The sequence below is a fragment of the Bactrocera neohumeralis genome, unplaced genomic scaffold, assembly GCF_024586455.1.
Source record: "Bactrocera neohumeralis isolate Rockhampton unplaced genomic scaffold, APGP_CSIRO_Bneo_wtdbg2-racon-allhic-juicebox.fasta_v2 ctg1547, whole genome shotgun sequence".
NCBI lineage: Eukaryota > Metazoa > Arthropoda > Insecta > Diptera > Tephritidae > Bactrocera > Bactrocera neohumeralis.
Genome location: NW_026089761.1, coordinates 22,181 through 30,810, shown reverse-complemented (window position 1 = coordinate 30,810; position 8,630 = coordinate 22,181). Strand labels below are relative to the sequence as shown.

The 8,630-nt window shown below is 35.8% G+C and overlaps 2 long non-coding RNA genes across 2 annotated transcripts; one reads left to right on the top strand and one right to left on the bottom strand.

Moving 5' to 3' along the window:
* Positions 1-5,610: 5,610 nt before the first annotated feature.
* LOC126766523 (uncharacterized) lies at positions 5,611-6,367 on the bottom strand. The gene is made up of 3 exons (XR_007668903.1): positions 6,264-6,367; positions 6,046-6,202; positions 5,611-5,974 (listed from the first exon to the last, which is right to left on the bottom strand). It is a non-coding gene; the product is annotated as an uncharacterized LOC126766523 (long non-coding RNA).
* A 1,054-nt stretch (positions 6,368-7,421) lies between these two features.
* On the top strand, positions 7,422-8,065 carry LOC126766522 (uncharacterized). The gene is made up of 3 exons (XR_007668902.1): positions 7,422-7,778; positions 7,845-7,951; positions 8,015-8,065. It is a non-coding gene; the product is annotated as an uncharacterized LOC126766522 (long non-coding RNA).
* Positions 8,066-8,630: the final 565 nt, after the last annotated feature.

The window sequence follows — 8,630 nt, the reverse complement described above, 5'->3', positions numbered from 1 at the left end:
AAGCAGAAAGATTAGCTTTAACGCTCAGGTAAACATACATATATATTTCCAAATGCATATATACATACATACATAAATGATTATTTCTTAGATATCTAGCAAGCGGCGATAGCATGAAATCGATCGGATTTTATGGTTTCCGAATTGGTGCATCCACAACATCCAATATTATAAGGGAGACTTGTGAGCTCATATGGAAAAAATTGCAATTCGTTTTTCCTGCTCCTTCAGAAGAGGTTTGGGCAAATGTCGCTGACGATTTTTTTTTGAAGTGGGGGTTTCCCAATTGCCTAGGAGCAATAGACGGGAAACATGTTGTTGTACAGGTACGTATAATATTAACTTCGCTTAAATCTGTCTATAAACACATAAATATACCCTAGATTATCTTTTTACATGCCTACCTGTTAGCATACTTACCCACCTATGTACATATATACATATTTACTTTACTCACTATTCATCGTTTCTCATTTTTTCTTAAAACTTTACCATTTACATCAATTCAAGAAATCCGATATTAACGCTTACCAATTTTCAGGCGTTTCCGAACCACAATTCGCTGACATACAACTATAAACATACGCATAGTATAATTTTAATGGCAGTGGCTGATGCCAATTACAAATTTATTATGGTGGACATAGGAGCATTGGGACATAACAGCGACGGCGGTGTATTTAAAAGTTGTAGGTTTGGGTACAAAATTTTGCATCATCCAGCAGATTTGAAAATTGGGGAGGGAAAACTGCTTCCCAACTCAAATGAAGTTGCTCCATTTGTTTTTCTAGCGGATGAGGCTTTTCCTTTGCGGAGAAACATTATGCGTCCATATCCAGGTCGGAATATCATGAATTTACCACAAGAAGAAGTTATTTTCAACAAGCATCTGTCTAGAGCGCGAAGAGTTGTTGAAAACGCATTTGGTATTATGGCCAGTCGCTTTCGGATATTCCGGAAACCAATTATAGCAAGTAAGCAAACCGCAAGAAATATTGTGAAGGCCACCGTTTGCCTGCATAATTGGCTTCGTGAAAAATCAGCACCGGATGATGTATGTGTACACCTACAAAACATACAACGCGAAGAGCAACCCATTTTGCAAAGTTTTCTGCAACCAGTGATGTCTTCTCACAGTAACCATGCATCTCAAGATGCTATTGCAGTAAGGAGAATGTATACAAATTATTTCAAAAACTTGCCAGAAAATATATGAAATTGCATTTGAATAAACACTTCCAAACTAAGTTAACTGTCTTTATTTTGGTGATTAGCAAACAAAATACAAATACAAATACAAAAATTACAAATACATTTTTTGAGCTTGAAATATTTTTTGCATTATTTCAGATTTAAGCTCAGATTTCACATTCTCTGGTAATTTTTCCATTTCTGATTGAAAATATAAATAGAAAGGATCCTGTGGCGCACTTAAAATACCTGATGCTAAGGTATTCAGTTTTTGCAAGGCTGTTTGCATTTCGGTGTCAAAAGTTCCATGTTTTGGCTTCTTGCGTTTAAATGTTGGGGTAGATGAAGATTCATCCATGGAGGAGCTGATGACTTCAGGATCTCCGGCCATTTCGTCAAAAAGTTCTTGCATGCCAGTGTAGTTTGTAGTTGTTGGTCTGTAAATATATTCATGAAATTTAATACCTGCGCGTTTCTTACACAATTTACTTTGGACTTGGTCATGAAACTAACAACAAAACTTACTCCTCATCTTCTACATATTTCCGTAAAAATTCCATTTCTGATAACAAAAAAGTATCCATCTGCTTTTGTACTCGTCTTGCGCTTCCACTTAGGGCGTTACTGCTGGCAAGCGCGTTTTTAAATTTATTTCGGGTACGTTTCCACAGCACTTGCACTTCATCCTCTACATAATAAAATTAATCAACACATACTATTAAAGAACTATTTAGTAAATATAGTGCATCTTACTTGGCAATTCAAGTGCGTCCGCGATTTCACCCCAAGCTATTTGCTTAAGCTTATTATTTTTGTACTCTTTTGGCTGAGATCATACAAGAAGGTGTACTTTTCCTTTTGCACTTCTGAAAAAAGCTTTTTGAGCAACGCAAAATCTGAAAACGATTGACTTTAATTAAATGCTTAATAAATTGTAATAAATTTTAATTACTTTGTCCAGCCGGCGAAAACATTGCGAACTTTTGATGAAAAATGACAACAGCTGACAATGGTTTACATGGTTGCCTACATGTAAATTTGTAGTTTTTATTCCAAATCGTACATCCAATTTAGCTGAAAATTACAAAAACATGAGTAATGGCAGTCCTGATCATCAAGTTGTCCGGACAGAAAATCAAAATCAAATTGATTCGAACAAAGAGAGTTCAGCACATTTTGGTTACGCTCTCACTGAGACAAAGTGGGAAAAGAACGTGTAAAATTTCCAACAAAAGTTGTCCGGACAAGAACGATGAATCCGGCTTAATGGTCGGCATTTCTTAGCACAATTTTGCAAACTAACTTCACACGTACGCTTACGCTCTATCGTTCAGTCGTTGTCGAGCCAGCAACGAATTAACATCACGTAAGACTATAGCGCAAAACCAAATATGTCCTGCGAGAAATATTTTATGATTATAAATGCAATTGGTGCCAAGCAATGCCTTTTATGTTCCAAGTCTTTTAAAGATAATAGGGAATATATCCTTAAAAGACATTTTGTTAATTTTCATTATACTATTAATTACACAGTACAACAGCTAACCTGGGGGGTGAGAAATTCCAAGTCAGGGTGATGGTCAGTATAGTAAAACCCTCAAAGGGTTTGACGTTCGTATGTGTCAATTTTTTTTATGACCTTTTACATTTTTTCCTTATCTTGATGTTTTTTCGCTTAGTTGTAACATTTTGCAAAAACGTAGTTTAACATAAACAAAAAAAAAATACTATACCGACCTAGTACCATCACCCTGACTTGGAATTTCTCACCCCCAGACAATAATCTCAAAAATGTTCCACAGTGTTATTTAGATTAGATGCTTAAATTTAATTCCAATTTCTCACTGGGCTACTTCTTTTCGTGCTCACCAACACAGTGACAGATCCTCTCATGCCGACCACTGCTGTACAGCAAACAATGAGTGCAGTATTTTTAAGAACACTACACTACTGTACAGGTTTGTTAAGCTAGATATGGGTACATTCATGCAGAAGTCTAATATGTATGCATTTGGAAATATATATGTATGTTTACCTGAGCGTTAAAGCTAATCTTTCTGCTTGTGTTATTTCTTCCTCACTTTTATTCGGTGTGTTCCTCATACTGGGGCCCAATATGTGAAGAAGTTCATCGAAACTGTTGGGGTCCATGCGGTGGAAATTTATGAACGTTTCCACATCATTCAATCGAATTTTTGGAATAAGTAGGGTAAAATGCCCCTCTTTCGGCCGCTTCAAAAGCATTTTGCGCACACCGCAGCTTCCTCCCCTTCCTTTTCGATTTTGTAACCTTTTCCACCAAATTAGCAAGCACAGCTTTTGCATTTCTATGCAGAAGAGTTTAATTAGCTGACATCTCTCCATTGATAAGTACAATTTGTCCACTTAAAGGAATTTTTATTTGTTTCGTAAAAAAATTTCACCTGTCAAATGACGGATTATCAGCTGTTTACTGCAGTCAAAATAAAATGTGCCGAATGAACGATGAACCGTACTTCAGCACGCTCTCCGACAAAATATTTTAGAGAGAAAATAAAGAGTTGTCCGGACAAGAACGATGAATCCGGCTTTACTGTACACTATACTTCTTAGGGCAGAATTAAGGTAGAATTAGAGGTGCTATAACATATCGCCATACCCATAACCATTGTCATAACCGTAACGATATTTACTATTATCGATTATTGGTGCCATAACCATAATCAGCTGATCTTTCATTCGGAATTTTTGATTTCATTTCAAAAGTGCCAAACTAAGTAAATAAAATTAGCAGTGATGAAGAAATTGGTAACTTATTTCTTAATATTATGGCATTATATGCTAAAAAAAAACAATTCAAACGAACAAGGCGATGGCGTGTCCATCCTATTAATGATAATAGGTTCCAAAACGGTTACCATCAAAAAACGTTCCTAAAAATAAAAGATATGGATGAACAAGAATTGTTTGCCCATACAAGAATGAATAGGAAGTTGTATGATACTTTTTTGAAGTTAATGGCACTTTCAATGGGTAAATTCAAGGAACAAATCCATGCCGAAGAGCGTTTGTCCCTCACACTTCTGTAAGTTTATGTGATTATTACTCCATTTGTTATATTCATTAAGGTGATTGTTAGGTACTCAGCATATGGAATTCCTTTCAAAAAATTAGCATGGAGCTACAAAATTGGAAAGACTACTGTGAGAAACATAGTGCTGGAGACATGTGAGGCTATTTGGGAAATACTTTCACCAATTTATCTGAGTGAACCCACGCAACAACAGTATAAAGACATCACGACCGACTTTGCGCAAATGTGGAACATGCCAAACTGTGTAGGTGCGATCGACGGAAAACATATTGCGATAAAATGCCCTCCAAATTCAGGATCCATGTATTATAATTATAAAAAGTTTTTCAGCATTGTACTGTTGGCAGCATGTGATGCTAAATACACTTTTACAGCCATTAGCGTAGGAGCTTACGGAAGCCAGAGTGATGGAGGTATTTTTCATGCAACGAGATTTGGCGAAGATCTGTTAGAAAATCGTTTGCCACTACCATTTGATACTCCACTTCCGTTATCTTCCCACCCGTTTCCGCATTACTTTGTTGGAGACTGTGCCTTTCCATTAAAAAATAATCTTATGAAGCCATATCCAGGTGTAAATACAACAAGAGCTCAACGAATTTTTAATTATAGACTATCAAGGGCAAGACGCGTTATTGAAAATGCGTTTGGGATTTTGACAGCGAGGTGGAGAGTGCTAAGAACAACAATGGAGTTTTATCCTGAAAATGCTGAAAAAATCGTACTAGCATGTTTAGTGCTTCATAATTTCATAATGCTCCATGATACGAATCGATGGTACTGCTCAGATCATTACACTGACGGAGATGGAAGAAATGTTGCATGGAGAAACGAATTAAGATCTTGTGGGGGACCATTGCGGTCAGCACAATCTTTCAGACGCAGGGGTCGAAACAGCGCGTATAACCACAGAGAACACCTCACCAATTATTTTATGAACAATGGTGCAGTACCTTTTCAAAACCATATAGAGTAAAACACTTATAAACATACATATTAAATTAAATAAAAAAAATTTTGAAAATGCAAATTTACGTGTATTTCATTCATATTGATTAACAATAATAACAACAGAAGATTAATTAAATAAACACAAATAATTATTATATAGAACGTTATATGGATTATATCCTTTGTACTTCAGGTTCAAAAATTCAACCGTTCTGATTAAAAGAACAAAAAGTAATATGTAATAAAAGTTTAAAAAACTCTTCTCATAATTGAGGGACTAGTTCACATACACAAAGCTTTCTTCTTCTTCATCAATTTGCGATTGCATTACAATGTCAGTACATTGACGCATCACCAAGGCTTGCCTTGATTTTTTCATTTTTGAAATCGAAGAGCATATCATGGTGCCCAAAGCCGCTTATCTCCGCATCAAACTCTTCTCGACGCGCTCTACGCTCACATACCTCCTGGAAAGTTTTCACTGTTCCGAGGATGGCAGTGTCCACCTCGTCAAGCTGTCTGCCTCTTTGCTTTCGTGGTCGCGATGTTGATGACGGATTTGCTGATGGCTGACTAGACGGAATTGACTGATCGGACGGAATTGCTGTTGTTTGATCGGACAGAATTATTGTTGATTGGTCGGACGGAATTAACTGCCCAGGGGAAATTGGAGGTGACGGCGAGAGATCTTGTGATATAGATTCGGACGAAATGTTAATAAAGTCATAGTTCTCGTCGCTGCGTTTCAATATTGGCGCACTTTGTCGCATTCTGTTAATATTAATGTTCTCATTATTTACATGGATATGGTAATAATGCATTTTACTTACGGACGAGGAATAATGTGACTTCTTAAAAATTGCAAACTTTCAAATAGCGCCCACTGCCTTCCTACGAATGCACCACTTCCTGAATCATTTTGTGAGATTCTAATTTCTTTTGAGAAGCGTTCTCTCAAGTTGCCCCAACGCTTCATAACAACACTTTCTGTTTATAATGTCCAAACATATTGTTGTATTAAATATTATAATATTTATATTGAACTCACCATCAACTTCCAAATTATCGGCGACTTCCTTCCAAGAACGCCTTTTTTCTCTTGATTTTTGTAATCGGCATGACTCTTGTCATATAGGCATGGCGAATTCCGCACACATTCTATTAATTTAATGTCATCCATTTTGATTAATAGATTATTAATTGGATGCTGTTTAAAAATCGCATTACGTTAAACAATCCGAGCTTTATAAATACAAAATTATGAGGCGAATAAAACAAAATGTCAAAAAATCAACAAACAGCTTTTTATGGTTATTATATTTTTATGGTTATGGGCATGTTGTTATGGTAACGCACCTCTAATTGGAAACATTGTTCCCTGTAAATTTGGTTCAATCAGCTGTTTTATATAGATATGGTTATGCACCTCTAATTCTACCTTTAGGTAGCACAGTATTGTTTATTAGGAGAACAGTATATGGTTGTACTCTTCGTGAGTGAGTATTATATTTGTATTTTTTTTAACACGCTGTACATCAAGCTAAACTATAACAGTGGTCGGCATGAGAGGATCTGTCACTGTGTTGGTGAGCACGAAAAGTAGCCCAGTGAGAAATTGGAATGAAAATTAAGCATCTAATCTAAATAATTAATAGTATAATGAAAATTAACAAAATGTCTTTTAAGGATATATTCCCTATTATCTTTAAAAGACTTGGAACATAAAAGTCATTGCATGGCACCAAAGGCATTTAGAATCATAAAATATTTCTCGCAGGACATATTTGGTTTTGCGCTATAGTCTTACGTGATGCTAATTCGTTGCTGGCTCGACAACGACTGAACGACAGAGCTTAAGCGTACGTGTGAAGTTAGTTTGCACAATTGTGCTAAGAAATGCTGACCACTGTCCTAATGATACTGCCAACAGCATTGTGATATTTTCATGCTTCATACTAGCTTTCAGCCAGAGGATCGCTTGTATGTGATACGTATGCAAATACATATGTATGTATGTTTGCTTTTGTGTTTTGCCCACAGAAATTGCATATTGACATGTAAAAATAATTATGATTATGATGATATGATTGAGATGATATTTTGTATGAATGCATGCATAATAATATTATTTGCATATTTAATAATTTAATTTGATTTTTACATAATATACTATACTATAAATATTTTTGTAAATATAGTTAGGCTGTTCACGATAAGCTGGTTATCGGGTTATGTGGTTATGTGATTAAGTGAACAACAACAAAATGCGGTATGACAAAATAACCAAAGTTGACCAACCTAGGCCCTTGTTTACAGATTATGTGGTTATTTGCTTATTTCCAGTGTTAGAAAGTCGTTGCAATTTTACTAAATGGCAGCACAAAAAATAAATAAAACTAAGCGAATGGCATTTCCATTTAGATTTTCTTATTGGAAAATCTGCTATTAACAGCTGTTTTTTGTTTACAATCGGCAAATTAAAATCAGAATAAAAAGCATCCAAAAGCATCAACATTAATCAAAAATCTGCAAAAATCAACGAAAATCAACAAAAATCATCAAAGTAAGTAAAAAGATAAAGTGCAAAACAAATATACAATTTTGTCATTTATTTATACTATAATTTTAGTGTCTACAGAAATACGAAAGCGCCGGCGAGAAACGGAGGTGAAAAAATGGACGGAAGCCGAAATCAAAGCCGTGCTGTCCTATATGCAGGATCACCGAAACGTCGAGGTTAGTTTTCGACACATTAGTTATTTATGTATTTTAATTTAATCACATCTCCTTTAATTTCAGAAACCAACAGCGGAAATTTATTATAGTAAGTTGCTTGCAGTGACAAAAATTGAAGCAACGTGGAACATCTTAAAATGTAAGTTTCGCTATTTAAAAAGCCAAATGAAATCGGCAGAACACTGGCTAAATTCCACGGGCGCTGGATGGCGATGTGGAGCTGACTGTGATGGGTAGATTTTATATATATTTTAATATCATCTTTGGAATTAAATTGATTTGCTTTATTACAGATAAAGTGCTTAAAAGTTGTCCGCATTACAAACAATTAGCGGACATTTTTGCTACGGAGAGGGAAGCTGAGGTGGTGGTAATGAGTTCCTCTGCAATGGAACTCGACTCTATGGAAAATGTTGTGCATGATTTGGAAGAGCCCGAACCCGAAGCGGAGGAAGAAAATGACACATCTCTATTGGCATCTGGCTCATCTGCGGCCAGCCCGTTTGTAAAAAAATTAAGGCCAAACATCAAAACACTGCCATTGACAAACTGGCAACATTAGAAGCTGAAAGAATGAGCTTTCGGGGAAAACAGCTTCAATTTGAAATAGAAAAATTCAATTGGATGAAGCAAGTTGAAGTAAACAAACTTGAAAATGATAAGAAGAAGATCGAAAACG